Genomic DNA, 25,332 nt, shown 5'->3' on the forward strand with positions numbered 1-25,332 from the left:
GTTGTTGATTATGGTTAGTGTTCACATTTTTTTTAAAAGTAAGGAACTGTCCTGACCTTACACATAGTTGGCAGGTCCGCCCGCACCTGTGTTGTGAAGATCAATGGTGTCAAAAGTCCTGGGTCCCAAATAAAAAGTAATCTGGTGACCGTGCTGTACAGTGAATTTAGACTTCTGATCCAGTTTGGTCTCTTGCCTAAATGTCCACTTATAAATCTAGAATGAGGTGACCAGATGGTCCAAATCACCCAGGACTGTCCCGTGTTTCCCCTTCCTGTCCCTCTCAGTCTGGTGTCTCGGATTTGGCCCTGCGTTGCCCACTCCTGCTGGATCTTGTCCAGTCGAGGAACAAAAACGTCCTGGCACCTTCCTGAAGAATGGGAAGAAAGGAGATTCTGGAAGCACAGACTGAACCGCCATGCCAGAGGCTGAGGAAGTGGATGCCTGAAGGGAGTGCTTCCACACCCACAGGAGCCCCGAGGACAGCTGGCGCTGGAGGCGTGCAGGCCCAAGAAGGGGAGAAGTAAGTCCATTTCTCTGGTAGGGCTTAGAGGAGGGTTAGTACTAGGTAGGGGTCGGGAGGTGGGGCTGGGATAGCCCCACCTGGGCCAGAAGGCAAAGGCTGGGAGGCAGGTGGGCCATGCAGGAGGTGACAAGGGCGCGGCGAGAAACATGAGTGCTTCAGCCCAAGCTGGCCTGGCCTCTCTGCTCACGCCTTCTGCCCCCTTTCCGAATTCTTTCATCTCTCTGCCTCCCCGGTCCTTCCTGTCATTCTCTCGGCCCCGCCTCCCTGTGACCCCCTTGCGCTGCGTCCCTCTCCAAGCTCCTGCAGTGTCCTCCCCACTGTCCGCTCCATCCCGCTTGCCTCGTTTCTGTCCATTGTTGACATGATGATGACAGGAGAATGATAGAGTCCAATCGTGATAAGTGCTCTCCCTGTTCACAGATGGCAGCAGTGACCACGAGCCACCCACAGCTGTTCCCGAGCAATCTGCCCCGGACCACCGAATGGAGGACACACCGCGGATCTCTCTCACTGTACGACTGCAAAAGCTGAAACAAAGGCCGCAGAGGCTGAAGAAGCAGCAGGGGTTCGGAAGCTTTCAGAATAACCCCGAGAAAACCGTCTACTGAATTACAACCCGTTTCGCCAACAGATGTTGTGAGAAGAGGCCCCCGCTGGCTCCCAGCATACCTGGATGCCATTCCTCATGGACTTTGAAGACCTCACCTCTGCCTTTCTAAGCAGGCTGTTCCCGTTTCAGCTCTGGTAGCTCTAGTTCACCTTCTCGATGAGAAAATGTTAACTTGTTTTCTCCCTGAGTCCTGGATTGAACTGTCTTACCTGAAACTAGGTCATTTTAGGCTCGCAGCACCTCGAAACATTGCTGTTTCTTTGAAGTTGCCCAGTTCATGGCACACTTGTTTCCTTTGTGAACAGGGGTCCACTTCTGACAGATGCTGCCTGGCCTGGTCGGTATGTCTCCTGGCAGGCTCCTTGGTGCTTTTCTTCCCGGCCCTCTCCCAACGCCCCGCCCCAGGTGAGACTCACCCAGTGGGGGACCTTGTCTCTCCTGGTGAGGACCGTGTCTGTGGTGGAGACACTGCGGCTAGATGTGTGAGAGAAAGTCTGGTCTGGTGGAACCAATGTCGTTGTAAGTTTGGGGGTGATAGGAACATGGCTTCTTTCTTGGTAGCTTTCGGGGAGACCCACCCTCACCTCAGACGTTCCCCCTGGTTCCACCGTCACACCCTTCCTCTCACCTACTCCAGGATAGTGTTCTTTTCTTTATTCAGTTAAAAGTAATGTTGGTTGTTTTTTGCATTATTGAAAAGCAGCACATCCTTATTATAAAAACTTCAGCTGTATAGAAAAAAAAGTAAGAAAGGAAAAAACCAGCCCTAAATCCTACTTAACCCAAAGACAACCATTGAGATTCTGCTGAAGAGCCTTTCATATATATGATGCTATCCATACCCACCTGCACACACAGAGCAATACGTCCACACACGTATGTATAGTTATAAATGTCATGGCCGTGTCACAGTGCCACATATATTCCTTGATAACACACATTGTCATTTAACGCCTTATCATGAGCATTAGCTTTCTATATCAACAAGATTTTTTTTAATGATTAAGTAATGCCTTCAATGACAGAAGAGACAACCATGACCAGAAATATAAAGCAATTTTCAAAAAATGAGGGCGCTGAGTCATTTAGTATAATGGAACAAAGCCAAGTGGATACAACTCAAAGAATACGCATCCCCATGTTTTTTGTTTTTGTGTTTTTTGCCATGAGTTGCATGAGTCCATAGCAATTGTAATGTCAGAGTACTCAGTCACGGAGATAGACCATCATTTCTTTACCTAATTTCATGCGGCTTGATGTTTTAGGTTGTTTCTGATTTTTCTCTGTTTTAGGCAGCATTAATAATAATGAACGCGGTTCTAGTTAATCTTCATACAATTATTTCCTTAAGGTAAATCCCCAGAAGGAGATCAAAGGAGCATTAGTGAAGGTTGCAAAGACCTTGGAGTATGGAGCCTGCATTAATTGCTTGGCACCCAAGTGCATCAGAGCCCGGGCCACGGGGAAGGCTGCATGTGCCCTTTCCTTGATGACTTTATACACCCACATTTGGGTAGCTCTGGCCTCCTTTCCCTTGCCCAGAACAGAGCATACCCATGAATGACCGCTAAATTAGGCAGGTGGCGAAGGAGGGAGTGGTGTCTCTCTGGGTTTGGTATGGGGGTATGTCTCGTGGTTCTTCATTGGGTGCTGCAGAATAGTCATTCATTCATTCCTCATTTATGGAGCAGGCACTGTTGCAAGGAGCCAAGCTGGAGGCTGAGAAGGCAAGGGTGAATTAAACGGGGGCTCCATCCTCGGGAAGATCCGCAGAGATCCACAGAGAAGGCCAACAACCAACAACACACACTTAGGCCATAGCATAGCAAGAGGAAAAATGGAAGTCTGCTTGCACACCTCAGGGCAGAAAATTTGGAACAATCCCAAAGTCTCAAAGGAAAAGCATGAAACCACACGTAATCCACTGGCCCATGCATGACGGCTGTCATTTTTGAGTGTGTCCTTTAGGCAGTGACATGTGCTTGTGGTCATCCTCACTGGGTAGCACCCCACCAAGGCATTGTCTGTGTGCCTCCGGAGACTGGCACCAGCTTATCCAACGTATTCGGAAATCTGTTCAGTCTGAAATCCGAATGGGAGGCAACAAAATGAAAGGTGAAGGGACCATGACTGAAACAAAGTCTCAATGTTTTATGTATGTAGGGAAACTTGCATTAATTCATGTCCTTCTGCTCGATGGAAACGTTTTCAAATATTTCATTACGAAAGTAACGATCATTTAAGAAAATATGGGAACTAGAGAAAAGGAGAACTGTCCTCCTATTTCAGCATCCTACTCCAGGGCTGGTGGCATTTTAGACTTTCACCCAGAAAAATTTGTTATTAAGATGGTGTTTGTTGAGGACAAGAGCAGAAGCATATGGGAGTTTTGTGAGTTATTTTTTCCAATTTTTATTTTTAATTAAACATGTTTAATGGTTGATTATATTCACTTTGTTCAAAATTTAAATAGTAGAAAAGCATAGAGACTGAAAGTCTATATGGCTCAGCCATCTAGTTCCCTGCAGATACCCAGTGGCATCAGTGTCTTGTGAATCCTTCTAGAGTTTTTCATGCATACAAAACAACGTATGTATATAAAATATGAGTTTTTAATGGAGGGCTTGGCAATATTATTACTGAATGTTCTAGGTTTAGCTTAAACTATCCTTGATGTTAGTGGCAGGTCTGGGGTACAGGTGGAGAAGAAGAGAGAGAAAGGCAGAAGGGTGTGTGTGTGTGTGCGCACACGTGTATGCACGTCCTCATGCGTAAAGGTGAGTAGGTGGTTGTTGCTAGAGGAGATAGTGCAGGGAGAAGGAGAAACAAAGGAAAAGAGCAACTGTCCATTCATTCATTTATCCAACCAAGATTTATTGAGCAGCTGTTACATGCCAGGATACTATCTAGACCCTGGAAAATCAGGAGTGAACCAAGTTAAAATTCCTTGTCCCCATGGATATTGTTTAAAAATGGAAGGTATTAGACCATAAACATAATAACTAAGTAAATTATACTCTGTTTGAATGCAGTAATTACTATGGAAAAAAATAAGTAGGATGTAGGAGATAGGGAGTTTCAGGAGTGAGTGGTCAGGGTAGGCTTCATTGAGAAGGGGCATAGGAGTGAAGACTCGAAGGAGGTAATAGAGTGAAATATTTGGGGAAGGAGCATCCACAGAGGGAGAAGGCAGTGCAAAGGCCCTGTGGCAGAAGTGTGAGGCTGGAGGCAGCTCCCCCTGCCCCTCACCCCTGCCGAGTCTATTCAAGGCTGGCTCCTCGGGTCCTGAAGGATCCAGGGTCAGGCTGCCGTGCTCTGTCGACGGAGCTGAAGTTATTCTACACTGAACTAGTTGTTCCTTTCTCCGAATTTTGATCCTAATGTTTTATTTTACTTCTTCCAAGGATAATTCTGTGGTTTGGATGTTAATTTATTCCAACTAAGGAAAAGTTGGGGGTGGGGAGAAGTAGTATTGTTGTAATAGGAAAAGCAAGATTGAGGCGCTCTGGGGTCCTCTACCCGAAACCAATCCTGCCCCTTGTTTTCTAGCCTTTTGTATTGGGCACATTATTCATCCTCTCTGGTCCTCGGTTTCCTCATTTAGAAGTTGAAGGGGGCGCACATAGATGGCTTTAGGGTTGTTCTCCAACTGTGTCAGCAGCTCACATAAGAAGTCGTGTTGGGTGAGGTCTAGTAATACTGCAAGGGAGGCAGGGCAGATTGTGCCCGCAGAGGACGCCGTGCGCGTGCTAATACATGCCGCCACCCGATTTTCTCTCTTGGACTAGCCGAGCTCTGCTTCGCCCTTGAAATTGAATATTCCATCTGAGTAAGTCCCCAATCCCTGATGATAGCAGAGGAGACATGGCCACATTGCTAATTGCATTCTTCTCCCAGTTCCCTTTCAGCCCTGGAAGGGTTGGTTTCCTCCATGCCCCGGAGGCGCACTGTTCTCAGCCTATGTGGACAGGGCGTGGTGGGATCTGGGGCTCCTTCTTTTGTTCTCTTTTGGCTTCAGAGCTTTCCCTCCCCTCTGTGCTATCATCAGATTGTGTGCCTGGAGTCTTTCATCTGCCCTGGTGAGTTAGGCAGTGGGGAGGAGAGGGAGTGTGCCATTGGCATCACCGTTGCTCCATGTGGAGCAAAATCACTGTGAATTTAAAAATCGGAATGCGCGTAAGAGGTTGTGGGGGCAGAGCTGGAGCCTTTAGCAAGTTCGTGTAGGAGGAAAATGCTAAACACAATAAAAGGCTTTTTTCTTTCACTCTTAAAGTGTGAGTCACCTTGGGTGTAGCTGCTCGCTTGCCCATTTCTCTGTTGCCCCTGGGTTTTCTCCAACTGCCCGTCTTAGTGTCCTTAGCTGCCGTTCAACAGGGCAACAGAAGAGCTGCTTCTTCCCTTACTGGAGTTCTGTTGTTTTGTTTTTCTGATGGGGGCATTGTGTTCCCTCAGCACGGTGGGAGAAATATCCAGACTCACACACCTGCAGCTGAAAATGGATTCTGAGAGGCTTAATTTGCTGAAATCAACTTCTGAGTTACGTGATTTTCCCAGTCCCTTTTAAACTACGTACGGTATACAAAAATCCCTCTGTTACTTTTCACATTTCATGTGATGCCCTTTGTCTCCATCAACTGTTGTGGAGAGAAATTTTATTTGGAATATTCATAACAAGTCTATCGCTAATTATCACTTTAACAATGTGTTATGGAGTGTATCCATGCAGTCATCTGGAAAGGCACATATGCCATGAAATTTGGGATTTGCTGTGTACTGTGTGTGCCCACTCTTAGTGTCTCACCAGATCTTTGCTCCGGGAGGAAGTAGAGGTGCTTTGTAAGGGAGAAGGGGGGACCGAGCACACGCGCCCTCCAGTCCTATCCTCCAGTCCTATCCTCGTAGCAACAGTTTCCAGGCTCAATCGCTTTTGAGTGTAAGAAAAACCCTTCATGTGAAACAAAACCGGTCCGCACAGCGAAGCCCCGTTCTGGAAAGCTACGGAGATGGGATCTGAGGTCACCCCGGCCTGTGCCAGGTGGACAGGTTCCAGACAGAGATCTAATCACAGGCAAAGAAGAGGCTGCTGGCCTTAGCGCCTTCCCGCTGCTGGCGAGAAGGGTGGGGCTCGAGTTGCCGTGGGACCGGTGGGCCTGAGAAGCCTATGCGAAGGACCTTCAGTGTCTCTGAGGGGACAAGAAAGAATGCCCTGCCCGTTTCTTTCTTCCCGCTCTCTTTTCTCCTGGGAAGGAGGATGAACTCGTGCTGAATTCCCTCTTCGGGACGCTCAGTGGGTCTGAGTCTGGGGATTGTGGGATGACATCATCACGGGGGCACATGGAACTCTTCCGTGGGGGCTTCCGGAGGGAAGTGGGCGGAGCCCTAGAGGCTGCCAGCCAATGAGGCCAGAGGAAAGGAGCAGGGATGGAGCAGAGCTCCTGGTCCAACAGCTCAGTTCTGGTGCAGGAATAAATCACGCGGCCCGTAGGAGGGGCTGGCAATGGCTCAGCAGGGACGGACCGGCCAACCCTGGCTCCACGCGACTTTGTGGACTCTGTGGGTCCTGTTTTTAAAGTTGGTGGGGGTAGCTTTGCGCAGTGGCAGTATCGTAGCCAATGAGGTTTAAAGTTGGTGCGGGATTCGGGCTCAGTTTTTTTCTGCGTATCCTTGGAGCGTTCGGAGGGAGGAGGTACTTTGGGCAGCTGCAGAGTTGAATCTGTTTTAATGAGCTTTTTATAAAGGGTTTTTATTGCCTTTGGAGCCTGGTTTGCTACATGTCCCTCTAGAAAGATAGCAGTAATTATTATTTATTGAGTACTTACTATATGCTAGGTGCCTAATTCATCAGCAAGTTACATTAACAAGGAACATTAATGGGGAGTTTATGACGCACCGAACTCTCAAGCACTTTAGAGACTCACCTCACAGAGGAGAAAGCTCCCACCAGAGTCATCATTTACATGGGAAGAAACTGAGGCTCAGAGCATTAGCGGAGCTGTTCTAAGTGGCCCTGCTGGGAAGCTGCATGAGGGAAGGCAGCAGTGTTCGGTCTGTCTTTCTACAGCAGTGTTCTTCTTTCCCATTGTAAAGCAGCAGGAGAAACAGTACCCCAAGGAACAGCCCGGAGAAAGTGGGGTCATTGTCAAAAGACTAGGGTGTTTCCTGGCTGTGGTCAGAGGATGATGCCGGCTCTGGACCAGGTTAGCAGTGCTGTGCGGCATTTGGCTCTGGGGGTGTGGCACCTGTTGAGGCTACACTGTAAAAACTCGGTGCTGGCTGCTTCCTGAAAGAGTTGATGTAATAAACCTTGGATTTCTGACTGGTTTGGTTTCTCTGTTTTTGTTTGAGGTCGTGGCGGGATCCTCAAGTTGAGTGGGAATGTATTTGAGAGGGATCATTCTGGGTGTATTTACAAAGCAAGCCACACAGATTCTGGTGCAGCCCTCAACCCCAGGCAGGTGCTGTAGGCAGGTGCGCTGTGTGGAGCGGGGTGGGCGCAGTGGCGGTAGGGTTTGTAGGTGGAGATGCCGGCCGGCTTTGTTGTGGTCCAGCCTGGTCCTAGCCAGGTCACAACCATTCACTGCACCAGCACCACGCTAATAGGTGGGTGATTCAGCTCCTTCCTGCATTTTATTACCGGATGGAGACTATAACAGCCCTTTGATTTAGCTAGCTAATAAAGTAAGCTATCAGGCTCCACTGTTTAACTACTGACTGGTTCGCCTGGGGCTTATTGCTTTCTGGGAAGCTTCTGATATTGTTTTAGAATTGAAAAGAGAGAAAGTGTGATTTTCAGGCTCTCTTCAGGCTTCCGACTCCTTCCTGGGAAGCCCCTCCAGCCCAGCGTGCAAGCACCCCTCCCGTGCCAGGCCTCCTCACCGTTACCTCGTCCGGTGACTGGCTGGCTGGCACGGCCGGGGATCTGATTGGCTCTTGGGTGTCATGCCTAGAGGTTACTATCTGAGATGCTTTGGAGGGAGGGAGGGAAGGAGTTGTATGAGAATGTGGGAGTCTCCAGGTGGGGCCCTATATTTGTCTCCTAGGACTGCTGTAACAAATTGTCACAAACTGGGTGGCTTAAAATGACAACTTTATTCTGCCCTGGGTCTGAAGGCCAAAAGCCCGAGGTCAAGTTGTCAGTCGGGCCATGCTCCCACTAAAGGCACTAGGGAAGAACCTGTCCTTGCCTCTTCCTGGCTTCTGGTGGTTGCTGGCAATGCCTAGTGTTCCTTGGCATGTAGATGTGTCACTCCCGTCTCTGCCTCTGTCATTACATGGCATTCTCCTTGTGTGAGTCTTTGTGTCTTCTTGTCTTGTAAGGACACCAGTCATGTTGGATTGGGGCCCACCCTAATCCAGGATAACCTCATCTTAACTAATTACATGTGCAACGACCCTATTTCCAAATAAGATCATCGTCTGAGGTCTGGATGGACACGAACTTGGCAGGGGTCACAATTCACCCCAGTCTGGGCCCTTTAGGAACAAGTGAAGAAGATACGGGCAGCATGGTGAACTGATTCTCAGAAGGAGGTGTGGAGAGGGCTGGGCTCAGGTGTCCCAGACAGCCGTGGGCGGCACAGCCCGCTTGAACTTTCTGTGATGCTGGAAACGGCCTATAGCTATGCCGCTTTAAATGTGGCTACGGTAGCCGCTTGAATTGTGGCTGGTGCAACTGTGGAACTAGGTGTTAAACTGGATTTCATTTAAATTAATTTAAATAGTCCCATGTGACAAGTGGCTACCATATTGGCCAATAGAGCTCGAGCCCCTCCGGAGACTGAATTAAGAGAAGGGAGTATGAATGTTTTCAAAGTTTGGGCCCGTCATTTGCATCCAGGGTGGTTACCGGGTGTTTACAAAGCTGAGCAAGGTCAAAGATTGGTCCATTTCCCTCCTTGACCAGGAGAAGGATGTCACATGAAACCCTCTGGTGTCACTGTGTGTCCGAGTAAGCCGAGCTGCAACTCATTTGGGGTCCTCGCGCCCCCAGGTGGTGCCCATTAGTTAGGACCGAGCCAGCACCCTCACGGGTATCCGCACAAACAGAGCCTTCCCACTGCCCACGGCGGGGGTGCTGGTGCTTAGGCTCTGGGCCCTGTGATTCTTTAGTGCCGTCCCCTAGAATGCTGCTATGGGCACGTTGGGAAGGCGGTGCCAGGCAGGTGCCCACAGGTGGCCCTACCTTCCTCTCCAAGGGCGGGAAGGCTTCCTGGAGGAGGCATTGATTAAACTGAGACCTGTTTCTGCTGCAGAGAGCCCCGTGAGTGAGCAGTGCTTGCACTCGGGATCTCAGGCCTGTAGGGCCAGAGGAATCTGAGCAGTTATCAGGACAGTGGTCTCAAAAGTTCTTAAACCTCCAGAGCCTCAGCAAAGGAAAAACCATCTGGACTCTAACAGGGGGATGCTTGGGATTGGCGGGGGAGGGGAGAAGGCCGGAGGCCTCGTAGGGCTCTCCCTGGTCTTCCCTCAGCACCCTGAAGCCCAGAGTGAGGACAGCACAGGTCAAGGCCGGCTCCCCTCTGACAGACCAAGAAGTAGAAGTCCAGAGAAGTAGAGAAATTTGACAAGGGCACACAGCAAGTTGTGTGATGAATGTTGTTGATTGGCAGATTTCTGTTGGTCTATTCCTGAGCCCTCCCAAAATCCTTGACACCTTTTTTGACAGAGGATAACTTAGTTCAGTTATCAGCTGTTATGAGCAAACTGTGGGATTTCTGTTCTAGGATCAGATGCCCTTTCTGACTTTAGTCCCATTAGGAAATGGTGTTTCATTTCATTGCTATTTTTATTTTGCAGACTGGCTGAGATTTGTAGGTGGTCCTAAGTTATGCATTATATCCCCACTGCGTGCCAGGTACCAGGCAAAGTCACCTCACTGTGTCACTTAATCTCCTCAGCTTGGCTGGATATTACTGACCCATTGTATAGAGGAGAAAACTGAGGCTCAGAGAAGGTAGAGACAGGATTCCAAGCCCAATGCTCTTTGCATAGGGAGAGATGCCACCCCCTTAGGAAGAGAGGGATACATGTAAGTACCCTGCATGAATTAGAAGGTCCTAAAATCATCAGAGTGTCACTTCCAGGCAAAGATCAGATAATGCGACTCCGCAGGGAAGGGGAGGCCAGAACTGAGGCTGAGCACAAGCAGGTGGGAGGGAACCAAGCACTCAACAGCCATGCTGTGGGTTCTGAACGTGTGGAAAGAGAGCATGGAGCAAGCTGACAGCATTGTCGACAGGGAGAAGAGCTTGTGGTGGTCAGTGTTAGGGAGGGCGGGGGTGGCCAATCAGAGCAATGTGAGGGATCCTCGTGCTGATGGGCGGGCTCTGTATCCTTCTTGTATCCATGCCAGTGGGTTTGATACTGTGACATTATGATAGAGTTTCATGGGATGTTATCACTGGGGGGAAACCGAGTGAAAGCACATGGGATTTCTCTATATTATTTCTTACAACTCCATGTCAATCTACAGTGGTCTCAACACATTTAATTAAAAAAATAAATATATATATATACACCCCCAGGGCGGGGCGGGGGGAGAAAGGAGGAGTTTGGGGTCATTTGAGTCAAAGGGGCAGAGTTTGATTCCTTTCACGCGCTGAAAGCAGTGCTCGAACATTCTTCTGCAGCCCAGGTTTACCACATGTCTGCTCCAGGGGCATTTAGGCAGAGGCCACAAGGCTACCCCTGCCTGGGAGCCACTATGGTGGAAAGCCGTAAGAGAGAGAGAGGGCAGTCAGAATCCCCAGAGGGAGTGGGATGTGGGACAGAGGCTGGTCCAGCAGGCCACAAACACTCTCTGAATGCCGGCTGGGTACCAGGCATCCTCCCAGGGCTGGGGATAGGGGTCAGGAAACCAGGGTGCCTGTCTATAATTCTTGTGTCGTGGAATGCAAGCCAAACAATAAACATGGAACGAGAAAGTGAAGAGGGCATGACAGGTGCTGCTAGGCGCTATGGAGAAGACAGAAACACAAAGCGTGACAGAGGGACTGAGGGGGGCTGCTGTTGCTGGAGTGGTCAGGGAAGGCTTCTCTGAGGAGGTGACATTGGAGGAAGCCCTGAATGATGAGAAGGTGACAGCTGTGCCAGAGCAGGTACAAAGTCTCCGAGACAGAGTAAGCTGCTTGTGTGTGAGGCAACCGGGAAGCCATTGTGTGTGAGGAGTGGAGTAGGGGTGGGGTGGAGGGGAGGAGGGGAGGCGGGAAAGACAGACAAAGGCCAGATCCTATAGGCTCTTGGAGGCTTTGCTAAGGAGTTGGTACTGAGAAGCTCCTGGAAGGTTCTAAGTAGGGGAGGGACGTAATCTGTGTGGGGGATGGCTTTTAGAGGGGCAAGGGTGGAGAAGTCGAGGGCACGCTGTGCAATTGCAATAGTCCAGGCCAGATGATGGTGGCATGGCCAGGGCTTTGGCAGTGGAAATGGAAAGGCTGTTGTGCTTGGGAGACTCTGGAAGTAGAGCCAGTGGTAGTTAGAACATAGGTTGGTGGAAAGAGAAAAAGCCAATAACCCTGATGTGTGTCAGTCACATCTCACCACAGCTAAGTCCAAGGGGCTGGTCATACTGTTTCGGGCCCTTGTGAATTTCCTCCAGGGGCCAACACTAGGAATACACGCGGATGGGCTGGGACCCAGTAACTTGGTGGGGTGGGCGTCTCTGCTGCCAGTTTCACTGACCTGTGTTCTTAGGCTCATTCTGGCTTCGGGAAACCAGAGAACGTGCTCAGATTATCTTGCTGATATCAGCATATCAGGATGGTGAGGAAGTTCCAGAAAATCCTGTCAGCGGTCCCTTGTGCCCCAAGGAGAACTGCAGTGTATTCCTCACCATCTGGGGCCATAAGCAGCCCTCAATGCCGGGGCATCTCTGGACACGGGTGACTTGTTGGTGGGCCTGACCCAGCTCTCTTTGTTCTCCCGAAGCTACGCTGGCCTTGTGCTCCACTCTGTGGATCTCACACCCCCAGCTCCCAGCAAGGAGACTGGGCTCAGATTGGCTGGTTCTCCACAGGGCATGTCTGTGGGGCAGAGGGCTCGGGCTAGGCCCAGGCTCAGGCAGCTGGAGCCCTTGACATCTGTCCTGAAGGTCATTGTCTTTGGCTTGTGCACGTATTCTTGACCTTGTCAGGGCTAGAAGATTGTGGAAACTCAGGCATAGGGGCTGGCTGTGGCCCCCGTGGACACGGCAGGTACCAGGGTTCATGGACTCCCTGGTTCAGGGACTGTCCTGCACTTAAAAGTCATGTCCTCTAGAAAGACAAGTGTCAGATGGACAGGAAGCTGTCTCCTCGGAGCAGGGCAGTGGGGGTCTCAGCGAGGGGGTCCGTCTCTGCAGAGAACAGAGCAGGGAGAAATTGACTCTGGGTGGAATGAGAGGTTCTAAAAATCTGTGGGACTGCCTCCACAGCCACCACCCAGCCTGTTCTCAGCGGCTTCAAGCTTCTCCAGTCCATCTGTGAGGGGGGTTAAACGAGGGCGTGTGGTGCACGGTGCAGCCACAGGCCCAGAGGGAGCAGGGCCGGCTGGTCTCGGGAGGCTCTTCCAGCTCCTTGGCCGTTCTCCTGCTGTGACGGTGCCGGGGCTTCCTGGCTAAGCTCTGACCCTGGCTAAGGGTCCTCTCTAGGGGGTCACAGCACCGCTCCCCTCTCCTGCTGTGGCTTCCGCATCGGGGGCCTGGGGCCCGGTGGGTCCGCAAGCTGGAGGCTGCCGTGCTGGGTGGGCCGGGCAGCACCCCCTCTGAGACGGCTTCCTCTGAGAGTTCTTCGAGTCTTGGATTTCCCTCCGTGGCCGGCTTGTGTCCAGTCATTGTCTGGATGAGCCGGACACCACCAGCAGAAGGACTCGTGAAGGAGAAGCCCCCTTCCACTGTGGCCGCTGGTGAGGTGCTGTGTCTGCCTGATGCTCAGGCGAGGCTCTGGGGCGCCGCTCGGCGCTTCCCTGGGCCGCAGGGTCCTGTCGCTCTGGCCGCTCGTGGTGGTTACGAGCACGGGAGGCGGAGGGAGGGACGCAGACTTTGGAGTGAGGTGGCCCTGAGTGCCGGCCTCACCTCTGCCATTCGTGCCTTGTCTCCCGGCATCTAAGCTGGCGACAATACCGCGCTCCCCCTTCAGTTTCTGCCCTTCGTCTTCCTTTCTCAAAGCCTCTGGGCCTCAAACAGAGTAGGTCGGTGGACGAAGGCCTCACACGCCAGCCTCCCCGTGTGGCACGGCATCGTGCGGGAAGCTGGTGGCTGGAGCTGTAGGGCAGCGTCAAGAACAAAGCAGTGTGGTCTGCACGGCCCTCTGGGGACCCCGATGGACCCCACCTTGAGAACCGTCCTTCTTTTTTAGTTTCTTTTTTTTCCCTTCTTTTTGGAGAAAATCAACTAACTTTATTTTTTATGTATTAAATTTTTAATTTAAATTCCAGTGTAGTTAACATATAGTGTTCTATTAGTTTCAGGTGTTCTAAGCATTTGCTCCTTTTGACACAGTCTAGACACGGGTTTGGGGGCCCTGAAAGTAGGATGCCCTTGACTTTGGTTCTCATTGCAGAACACTGGGAGAGTTTATTTGAGCTGGATTATTGTGTTTGCACTTTCTGCTGCCCCTGAAATGACAAGCTTCAACTTGCATTTAGGATCCGTCCCCAGACCAGAGCCCACAGTTCAGGGCTCCCATTTATTCAAACAAGGGGTTAGACTCCCAGTGTCCATATGACAGGCACAGAAGCAAAATCTGGGTCCAGGCCTCTCAGCTGGAGGAATAATAGAGGGTATAAACCAGACAGATCTTGGTTTGAACCCAGGCCCCAGCATTTCTTGCTTGGGTGGTTTGGGGTGTGCTAGGTAATGTCTCAATTTCCTTACCTGCAAAATGGGAAGCAGAGATTGTTTTGAAGATGAAAGTAAATAATATTAGAAGTGCTTGACACTTGGATTGAACATTGAACTAATTCCCTGCTATGTGCTCAGCAGTGCACTGGGGGCCCCTTGAAAACCCTGACCCCTATCCTGGAAGGCCACAGACTAGTGGACAAGCAAATTCCTGCCCCCTCCCTATGCGTTTTCTGGTTTACAAGGTGCTTTCACACACACCCTGTGAGGTCATCACCATGACCATCCTAGGCGGTAGGTATAAACGTGGGGTCATCTCCATATTATGGACAAAGACACCGAGTCCTGGGGAGGTGAGAAGGAACTTGGCTGTGGTTTTGTCGCTAGGGTTTGCCAGGGCTGGACCAGAGGCCAGTCTCTGACTTTTAGCAGGAGGTCCTTCCTTGGTACCTTTGCCTCTCCAAGCCTGACCCACGGACCAGCAGCATCAGCAGCATGTGCACACATTAGAAATGCAGATCTCGGGCCTGACCCTGGATCTTCCGAATCAGAACCTGCGTTTTAAGAAGATCGCTCAGGTGCGCCCACAGTCAAGTTTGAGGAACGTAGTTGTCAATCAGGCATATCACTTCTAGTTGAGAGTCAAACGATGACTTGTCTGCAAGCCAGGATTCCTGTCTTTAAACAAGAGACTATGACGCTTTCGGGGGGGTGGGCAGGATAGTGTGGTAGCTATGTGACAAAGCTTTGGACTTGGACCTTCAAACACCGGCTCTAGCACTTCTCAGGTCATTGACTCCACAGTGCCTTGTGTGATCTCTCCAAGCTTCAGTCTCTACAACCCCAGGGTGCATCATAAGTGTACCTCCCTCAAGATGACTTTTGTTTGCGTTCAAAGTGGTAGCTGGTAAGAGGCAACGTGCCCTGAGGGCTTGCTCGGGTCGGGCATTGCTGTCGGTGCTTCGTAGGAGTGGAGTCCCACTGGCCACTTGGGCAGCCTCGACCAGTGTTTGCTTTTATCATGACCTCGTAGGACTGGAGAAAGACACTTAACACATTTCACAGTATTTATGGAAAGAGAAGAATGGTTATTTCATAGTGCCCTAAGACTTTGATGACCCCCCCACGTTAAACATATCCCTAGATACAAAGTTTTTCTAGCACTCATGTAATCCTGAAGTTGGCCTCTGAATGCTCAGACTCATCAGATTTTGCAAAATGCTCTGAGAAACTCCTTTCTAGCTCAAAAATTCTATGATACCCATGTGGTAGATTCTGAGCTAGCCATGTAAAATGATAGCATGCTAGAGATGTCAGGACCCCTGTTGATCACCACACCCAGCCACCTCATTCTGCAGATGAGAAAAGTGAAGCTCAGAAAGGTCACATGGGTGGTTAATAGCAGAAACAGAGCAAGATGAGGGCTCCCCACCCTCAGCCCAGTGCTTTTCCCTTAAGAATATTTCTTAAGGGCTTTCATCATGCAGGGTGATGCTTAGAAGCTGGGCATATAGGTGGTGAGCAGCCTAGCAGGTATCTGTTCCCTGGAGCTTATATCCTGGTGGGAGAGGGGGGAAAGACCAAGTAAGAAAGCAAAGAACAAGACAGTTTCAGATGTTGATGGCTGCAGGAAGGATGTCCAATGGGGTAACATGCTAGCAATTGATTTGGACAGGGAGATGTTCGGACTGTCAGAGAAGTCCTCTCTGAGATGCATTTGAGCTATGAATAAAGCAAGGAGTGAGTCGTGCATGTATAGCAATAAGAAACTTCCGGGAAGAGACAACCTGTTCCCACCTGGTGGTTCTTAATCCTGGTACGAACTGTCATAGGTCAGCTTCCTCCAGGTGTCGCCTGGAGTGGAGACCTGTGTGCAGGGCACTCACTGGGGAGCGAGGGGAGTGGGTTGGGCAGAGGAGAAGTTGAACTGTGGTGCATTTGCAACAGGGCTCCGTTCTATAGGGCTTTGGAGCTGAGATGGCTCTTCAGAGTTGTCCTACATGGAGCCAAAGGGGCCAGGCCTTTGTCCCATGCAACTGATCAATCATTGATACAGGCTGCTTTTAGGGAGCATGTGTGGCTCCTTTTGGTGATGCAGCGCCCTTTGTGGAAAGCCGTGCTAGGGAGGGATTTGACTGTGAGCCAGCAGCGTTCCCAGCAGCTGGGACAATCAGGTCTTCGTTCTGGGCATCGACCACAGCCTGTCACTAGGACACCAAAGAATTTTTGCTGGTAGGACTGTACCATTGAAGGAAATAGGGCATCTTTATCTTGATTTATTTTTGCATTGTCTGAATATTCATTAATGTATCACATTCATTGTTGATGTTTACTGCCTTCCAACTCATGGGCCGAAGGCGCAGTAATGAGTTGGGTACAGTTCCCATCCTGGACTCTACAGGCCTTTGGGTTGAGAGAGAAAAGTGGACAGGGAGATAGTTAAATATCTCCATGTAGCTCTTCCCATCAGTGAATTGTACAAACATACTTCTGTAATAGACACTGCGGTCACTTAAACATTCAAATCCATCAATGAGAGTTTTACGTCAATGAGACTGTCACATCTGAATAAGTTCATCCTTATTTAATGGACAGAGGTCATGGGGATCTCATAAACCCATTTGGTTAGCTTCTTGTGGGAAAAGGAAGGAGGGAGGGGAGAGATAAATTGCCCTGTACAAGTGAATAATAATAAATATAGCAAATATTTGCTGAGTTCCTTACACTGTGCCAGGTGCTGCTCCGAGCCCTACGTAATAAATTGGCTCTCTCGGTCCTCCCAACTTCTCTGTAAGACACATATTATTGTCATTTCATTTTACAGATGAGGACATTGCAAGAAATTTAAGAATTCTTGAGTCATTTTTTAAGAAGTAGGAATATAAAGACAACATTAAAAAAAAGAAGCTAATTAATAAATCTAAAATTATGTGGACCCCTCAAATTTCCTTCTGACCTTTGTTGAATGTATATGAATAGATTTCATAGTTTCTATCAATCCAAATGTGCTAGATTGCATTGTCCCTTGGAAAGCAATAGGAAAAATGGCTTCCTGTGCTCAGAGGTTTCTGTTTGGATTGGCCTGAGGCCACTGCTCTGGACTTCTCTGCAGGCCATTTTCAGGACCTGGGACCAGCAGCAGGGTTCGAGTAGAAGCAGAGGAGGAAAGCCTTTGGATGCAAGTCCATGAAAGCGTTTGAGAATGATAAGACACCGGGTCAGTGTGATGTGTTTGCTCTGTCATTATCGTTTGGACTTCTGTAATTGTGTATCAGGTCTGACTCTAGTTTCTTTAGATAAAAGCCAAGACTGGTATTTCCAGGAAGCACGGTCTGTTTGAGTGGATGGTGTTCCCATTTAATAAGGCTTCACCTCTGTTCGTGGGGTAATGTGGGGGTCACAAAAATGGATGTGACATGGTCAGACAGGTCAAACGAACAGCCCGTGCAGGATTGGGAAGGGGTGGCCCCTAGAGAGCCTGGGGGTCCGACAGAGGGCATGGGCCAAGCCAGCTCCAGGTGAGCCCTGCCCATGGGAGTGTTGCATTGTTAGCCAGAAATACACATCTGTAATGTAAGCTCTTCTGATTCTTAGCCAACTAATGGAGAATTTTACAAAAGACTGTGTGTGCCAGAGAAAACATATCCACAGACTAGATTGAAGGGCTGCACTACATGCAAGATCTGGCCCAGTGGGAGAGATGCTGGGTGGGTAATTAGGAGGCTGACCAGGGCACAGGGTACTTGACAGATCTTATTGAAGGAGCCTGAGTTGGTACTTTGAGCTCCAAGATCTTGGGTAAGCCATGTGTGCTTTTTTTTTTTTTTTTAAGATTTTATTTATTTATTTGTCAGAGAGAGCAGAAACAGGGAGAGTGGCAGGCAGAGAGAGAAGCAGGCTCCCTGCTGAGCAGGGAGCCCGGTGCAGGATTTAATCCCTGGACCCTGGGATCATGACCTGAGCTGAAGGCAGACGTTTTACTGATTGAGCCACCCAGGCGCCCAGCCAATGTGCTCGTGATCAGCTTCAATTCTTCAACTATACAATGAGGCTTTTGCAAATTTACAAAATTCACAATGTTCCTGTAGGCACCTACCACTACTGGGGTTGGGGTCGCACTCCATGTGTTTATGGTCCCGCTGATTCCACCAATGTTTAGCAGGGGTTCTCCACTTTGGTGGCACATTTAAGAATCCCCTGGGAAGCAAAAAATATCCCCACCAAGCTGCATCTCATACTTGTGACACCAGAGTCTCTGAGAGTGAGATCTGAGCCTGTGTGTTGTTTCCAGTCTCCCGGTTGGATCTAATGCCGGCCAAGGTGGGGAGCCATTGCCTTAATGTGACCCTCAGAAATGTCTGCAGGGAAACATTTGGTCCATTCCTAGAGTCCCCCAGTGAAGGTCATTATTCGTCATTTAAGGAGTGGTCACACCTTGGAAATAGTTGGAAAGCAGAAGTCCATCAAATCAAATCAGCAATGCCATTTGGATCGTTTCAAAAAGTGAGTTAGGTTCTCTTTGAAATAAGGAGATTAAACCCATGGTGTGGTTAGGAATTGGCTTTGGCAAAGGCAACTCCTTCCAAAGACTTGGTGAGCATGTGTGATGGTGCAGTTGTCAGGGGCACCGGGGAGTCTGAAGTCCAGCCGACATGCTGCTGATGACCACCCAGTGTCATGACCTCCAGAGGACCCTCTGAGCTCCACAACATGCCAGCTGCCTTTACAGAGTCCCGAGTGTCCTTGAAAGAATTAAAATGATTATTTCCTATAATGCACAGCTGGGTGTGAGGTCTGGATGTAGACGATTTCATGATATGGAAAGAACTTTTTGAAAAGGAAATCTGTGATCTCAAGGAGTGCATTGTGTAGACAGCATGAGTTTTGGTAGAGATTACGCCTTGTGCATTCACCTACCCCCTTCCTGTTATTTTTCACCAGCCGTATAGCCCTGGGCCTTATCTCTCCAGGCCTGAGCAGTTTTGCCAGGTGGTTGGGATGTGCCAGATCCACCTGTTGGTAAGAGCTGCCCATCCTCCCCCTGTTCTTCCAGTGAGCACAACTGCCACGAGGGCACAGATAGCCCACTAGTGCTTCTAAGACGCAGGGATTGGCCAGGTGATGTTGGTTGAGGAAATTGTGAGTCTGGAAAAGGCTACTCGTGAGGGTCATTTCTTATTTTATTTTGTTTTATATTAGTAAGAACATGACATGAGATCTACCCTTTTTAAAAAACTTTTATTTATTTGAGAGAGAGAGAGAGCAGGAGAGGCAGAGGGAGTGAATCTCAAGCAGACTCTGACTGAGCGTGGAGCCCTATACGGGGTTCGATCTCACAACCCTGAGATCACAACCTGAGCTCTGCAACCAAGAGTTAGATGCTCAACCATCCAACCCCAAGATCTATCCTTTTAACAAAATTTTTGGTGCATGGTATGCATCGTTAACTATAGGCAGGATGTATAGTAGATCTCTGGGCTCATTCATCTTCCTTAACTGAAGATTTATGCCCGTTCAACAGCAGCTCCCCATTTCCCCTCCTCCCACTCAGCCTCTGGAAACCACCATTCTTTGATGGTAAATCTCTCTGACTCTATGAATTTTACTATGAATTGACCTCCTAGTGGAATCATGCAGTAATTGCCCTTCCGTGACTGTTTATTTCCCTTAGCAGAATATTCTCAAGGTTTATCCATGTTGTTGCATTTGGCAAGATTTCCCTTTTTTACAGTCGAATAATAGTCCATTGTATGTATATACCAGATTTTCTTTATCCGTTCATCTATTGATGGACACTTGAGTTGTTTCCACATCTTGTCTATTAGGAATAATACTGTAGTGAGTGCAGAGTGTTAATGTCTCTTCAAGGTCCTCTTTTCAGTTCTTTTGGGTAAATACCCAGAAGTGGAATTACTGGATCATGTGGTAGTTGTATTTTTAATTTTTGGAGGGACTGGCATGCATGGTGGCTGCACCAATTTACAACCCTATCTAGAGTGTACAAGGGTTCCAATTTCGTGTTCTGCTGATTTCCTCCTCAGTCTTCTGATGACAGTCTCTGTGGGGCAGACGCAGGGCCACTGGCTAGAATCTCTGTCCTTCGTGAATGCAGCCATTGGGTCAGGCACTGCTTGAGGGGCTGTCCATGTGTGTCTCTTCAGTCACTTCACTCATGCCACCATATTTATGGAGAGAGAACCAGGCGCCCGTCCTTGTCCCATGACCTCTTGCATTCGGGGAGCTTACATTCTTGTGAGGGAAGACAGACAATAAAGAAACAAGTTAATGTATAATTTTTCGGATGGTCATGAGTCCTGTGGAGACAAAGGTAAGGAGGGACGACAGTCGGTTTCCCCACCACCCTTGGAGAGGTGGCGTCATACCCATTCTGTGTGATGGAACTGAGGCTCGGGGGGGTTAAGCAACATGCCACGCTCCTGCAGCTCTTGAGTGATGGAGCCCAGGCTCCAACTCAGGGCTGCCTGACTCCGTGTGAAGGACCTGCGGCCAGGAGGTCAGGCCCAGGGTTGGGACTGGAGTGTAGAGGTGACAAGGGTGGGCTCATGTCCTCAGGTAGCGTTCAGCCTGGCATGGGAAAGGACAAGCAGAGGGACATCCAGCTAACTCACGACTGCGACCGCCCCTCCAAGGTTTGCACAGGGAGCTGGGCATCCTCCCAGGAGCCCCTGTACCGCCTGTGGCTCCCAGAGAGGCTTGGGGGATCCCAGGTGACACTGGGGGAGTTTGCTGGTTAAGCAAGTACAGGAAGAGCTTTTAAGGCCGAGGCAGTAGCCCTTGCGAAGGCAGGGAGACCAGAGTCATGGCTTGTTGGGAAACTAGAAGTAAAATCACAGGTGCTTCTCAGAGGTGTTCTTTGATGCTGGTGTTAGAAGAAGCCAAAGAGCTGTCCTAGGGGTCCTGGGCCTGTGCCTCCCCTGCCCGCCTTCTCCCTCTTTTCCTCTCTTCTTTCCCTCCTGTCCTTCCCCCTCCATCACCTCTGTCTCTCTAGCGGTCCCCCTCCACTCTCTCCCAATAAGCCTTTAGAAAAGGCCCTGCTGAAATGGCCCAGTGAATTACAATCAATACGGCATAAGTGTAGCCTTGGAAAGAGACATTCCCGTGTTCCGCACTGTGACACGGTTCTCCGGCGATAATGTAACTATTGGAGTGTTTCGTGTATTTGTTAATGATCTGGATCTGTGGCCTCCAGTCACACAGAGCCCGGTATTAACCCAAAGATGGGAAGAACTGCTTTGGTTGGAATTGGTGGAGGGCGGAGGGGAGCAGGCCTGGCTGGCCCATGGCTCGCTCTCCCCGGCCCGCCGTCACCAGCAGCGCCTCGGGTGTCTTCCCTGGAGCCTGTGTGGTACCCCGAAATGATGTAAAAGTCATCTCGCCTAGAAGGAGGCATAAGAGGAGCAGTAGATCGCGGGGGACGGTGACTTGGCAGAGCTGGCGGTTAGCAGCGGGGGGGGGGAGGGGTCACAAAGTCAGACGATAGGGTGAGGGGCGGAAACCGATGCAGGAACACAAATGGGGTGTCTTCAGGTTTTAGGGGTTGCCAGTGGAGACACTGAGCAGCACACTCCCGGTGACCAACGGAAGAAGCAAACGTCATCTGGGTTTGTGGCATGACCAGCAGGCACCTCTCCCTCCGTCCAGGCTCGGGTCCCGTGACTGTTTCGGGAAGAATTCCCCAGTCTTGCGTCAGTGGTGCGCGGAGCTCTGGGGCAGCTGTTCCTCCGGGCCAGGTGCAGTGGAGGCAGCAGGGAACCGCTTCACGAAGAGGAAAGAGCTGGGACCTCGGAGGCAGACAGATGTGGGTTCCGTGTGACCTGGGGAAGAAAGCACTCCTCTCCGAGCTTCACTTTCTCCATCTGTGGTACAGAGGTCCCGGGTTCTCCACCGCAGAAGGAACGGGGTGATGCGGCCTGCTGGTACCAAGGGCGCGGGGACCCGCGGTCACCGGTAGTCAAGACGACCCCTGGGCAGATTTCAGAGTCACCGCCACTTCTCCCCATTAAAGCAATAGGTTTCACTGTCGAGTATTTGCAAAAGAAACGTAAGTATATAGAGGAGAAGGAAATCACCCGCTATCCCACCAACTGGCGACTCCAGTGCTTTCATGTATCGAGTGTAACATACATTAAATTCATATCCTGTTAACGTTTTGATGTATTTCCTTCGTCTTTTTTCTGTATGTATATACACACATTCTTAGAAAGGATTTTTACCATATATGTAATGTTGTATTCTTTTATTTTTCTCTTAGCCTCTCATGAACAATTTTCCTATTTAATAGTTGACAATTATTTAAAACCCCGATTGTTAGCGGCTGCGTGATATTCCCTCATTGGGGTCCACCATAACTCAAGTGTTCGTTTCCCCAGCGATCATTTAAGATGTTCCTAGTTTTTGCTAGTCTTAATTATGGTGAATAATATCGATTAGCAGTGTTGCAGTGGACATCCCTCCACATGTTCTTTGGGCCCATCTCTGCTTATTTCATAGGGTGAATTCCTGGGAATGTGTTACCGGGTCCAAGGGAATATAAGGCTCCTGAAATTTATTATTACATCCCTGAGCTGGGTTTTGAAGAAGGGTGATGATGTCTGAGGTTACATTTCCTCTCCTGTAAAACGTAGATAGTAGTTTGAACTTGACAGTCTTCTTAGGGCTGACGGGTTGTGTAGAAGAAGAGTGAAGCCCCTGACCTAGTGTCTGGTGCCCTTCTTCCTTTATCTTGTCTGTTGTTCAGCCTAATTGTTTTATGAAATGAACCACATCGTCATTGCCTTGGGCACCTCACACCCATGCACACATACTTAAAACCCTGAATTACTGCCTCTACCAGTTCCAGCCCACGCACCCTGTTTAGAATCTTCCAGCTCTTAGAGTGCCTCCATCCTTCATACAGCCTCTCCCAGCAGCAGGACAGTTCTAGCTCCTCGCCTCTGTGACAGGGACCTGGGGAGGCAACTGTGGGAAGGAGAAATAAACCTTTTACAGAGTGTTGATTAATGAGTGATAAAATATGCAGAAAGCTCACAGATTCTGCAAAAGAAAGGGGAAGCCCCACTTGTGAGACGGGAGACCTCAAGTAGGTCCCACACCGGCACAAGGGATAACGGTGGCGTAGCCCAGCAGGGCAGCCATGTCTGATTGTACAGGTCACGCACTGCACAGTTTTGGGTGCATCGTTCAGAGGGCGGCTCATCACTCAGGGCTGCAGGAAGGTAAAACCGCTTATGGAACCAAGGGTCTCTGGAGGTCAAGGTCAAAAGTAGTGAGGAGTTAGTGAGTTATTGCATGCAAGGAACATTTAGAGCAGGGCTTAGAATTGGTGATCACTGATAAATGTTAACTCTGATTCTCATTCACGTGAGTTAATGTTCCTCGTGTTCGTGGGAAGGACTAGCTTGTCACAAACAACATAGACCAGACACCAAAAATATCTTTCTAGTTGCTTAGGCCTGACGTGAAGGTAAAGCTAGATCGGTAGAAACGTGCTCTGAACACTGAAAAGTCCTGTGCAGATTAAATCTGTTACTTGAGTCCACAAACCAGCCTCTTTGCTTCTCTTGCCTCCTTTGAAATAGCAAGTAACCCGCCTTGTATGTGCCAAGAGAGAAATACATGGATTTTTAAAATATTTTGTCTCAGTGCTTTTGAGCTGCTGGCAGGAGTTTGCTGGTGTCCCAGTGCCCTTGTGGAATGACCAGGGCCTAGAAACGGAGCTGTGTGTACTCCCAGGGACACCAGAAGGACAGACAAAAGCCGCTGTCTCCCCACCCACCTACACACTGGGTGTTAATTGGGTGTCTTTGTTGCCCTCCCCAAAGGCTGGGAAGGAATGTGCAGTTGAGGCAGAATTCCTCTTCTGTCCGTCCCCCCGAGGTCACCACTCGGGTGGTTGGTGCTTAAGGAGAGTGTAGAATGAGGCAGAGGGCAGAGCCGGGAGCAACCAGCCACCAGCTGGGAGGAAGTCCAGGAGGCCGCCTCCTCTCTGGAACTGCACGTCAGAAGGAAAGGTACGAGAGACCTCCCAGCGTGAAACGAGGAGCGTGGGCCTGGTAGCCAGGCTGACTGAGTTCCAATCTGTCACTCACTGTGTGACCTTGGTCGAGTTACTCTAACCAAGACCGGTTAGGGTATCAACATATGAATTTTGGGAGACACAGTTCAGTCCTTAGGACTGGGGAGAGTGGAACTGTCCAAAATCATTAAAAGGAAGTAAAAATAGCAAAGACTAGGACATGAATGCTTAAACTAGGGACAGATCTCCACCACATCCTACAAATGTTAATAGGTTTTTTCCAGATTCAGAGTGGCATAGACCAAATGGCAGGATGATGTTTGGGGTGAATGGAGAGCTCCTTTTTCTGGATAAAGTTGCATCATGTGAGGAAAAAAGAGTGAAGGAAATTTCGAGAAACCACAGATACCCCCCCAGTCTGGAGACTTCAGGGGTATGGTTGGACTGGGGAAAATGCAGAACAGCCGTCTTGGAGCTCCTCCCCTCCCTCTCCTGGTAAGTACTAGCATCCAAAGATGGAGGCCAGATGAACCACTAACTACTCAGCTGTTCGCTCTTTGTCCCCACGGAAAGGATGGGGCACAGTCTCTCCGGAATTAACATGGAATATGAGCAGAACAAAGAAGGATGGTGGTAGTTCTTCTAGATGGCTGTCAGCAGTTCCTCCCGTCCCTCTATAGACCCACTGCTCCACCCACCCAGGAGCGGGTCCCTTGAATCTGACTGGTCTTATGACTTGTGACTTGCTTTGCTCAATACGACGTGGTGACAGTGACACCGGTCAGCTCCAGCCCTAGACCTTTGGAGACCTGGCAGCTTTCGCTTCTGTTCCCTCAGAACCCAACTGCAATGTGAAGACATCCAGGTCATCTTGCTGGAGAAAGAAGCCATGGAGGACAAAAGACCACACGAAGAGAGAGAGAGAGGCCACATGGAGGAGAACCTAGGGGCCCAGCCAACAGACTGAGTGAGGCCATCTTGGGCCCTTCATCCCTAGTCAAGCTGCCCAGTCACTGAGCCCTTCACAGATCCCTGGCCCACAGAACTGGGAGCAGTAAGATGGTGGTTATTGGAAGGCACTCCACTTGGGAATCACTTAGGCAACAGTAGGTAACAATCACTTAGGCAACAATAGGTAGATGAAGGAGGACTTTCCCATCAAAACGGCATGTGTACTTGAAGCCGGCTCTTCAGAGAGGCTGGACATACACCTGACCCAAGGAAATGCCCTGGGCTGGAACTAGGAACAGAGTTAGAGTGAGTGAATGCCCAGAGACAATGGTGTAGACTGAGACTGTCCAAGGTCCAGCCCCACCCTCCTCTCCATCTTGCTCAGGCGGCCAAAG

General features: G+C 49.7%; 1 protein-coding gene across 18 annotated transcripts in view; it reads left to right on the forward strand.

The window, feature by feature from the left end:
* The window catches only part of HIVEP3 (HIVEP zinc finger 3), a 450,052-nt gene that overhangs the window by 155,001 nt on the left and 269,719 nt on the right, over positions 1-25,332 (forward strand). For 6 of the 18 annotated variants that reach the window (XR_005834191.1, XR_005834189.1, XR_570685.2 and 3 more), the window contains 2 exons: positions 288-523; positions 947-7,452. The exons of the other annotated variants lie outside the window; for them this stretch is intronic. The gene's annotated coding sequence lies outside the window, so the exon portion shown is untranslated. Of the gene's footprint in view, positions 1-287; positions 524-946; positions 7,453-25,332 lie in introns of those variants that run through there. 18 annotated transcript variants of the gene reach the window in all.

Source organism: Ursus maritimus, unplaced genomic scaffold, assembly GCF_017311325.1.
Source record: "Ursus maritimus isolate PB19 unplaced genomic scaffold, ASM1731132v1 scaffold_12, whole genome shotgun sequence".
NCBI classification, from domain to species: domain Eukaryota; kingdom Metazoa; phylum Chordata; class Mammalia; order Carnivora; family Ursidae; genus Ursus; species Ursus maritimus.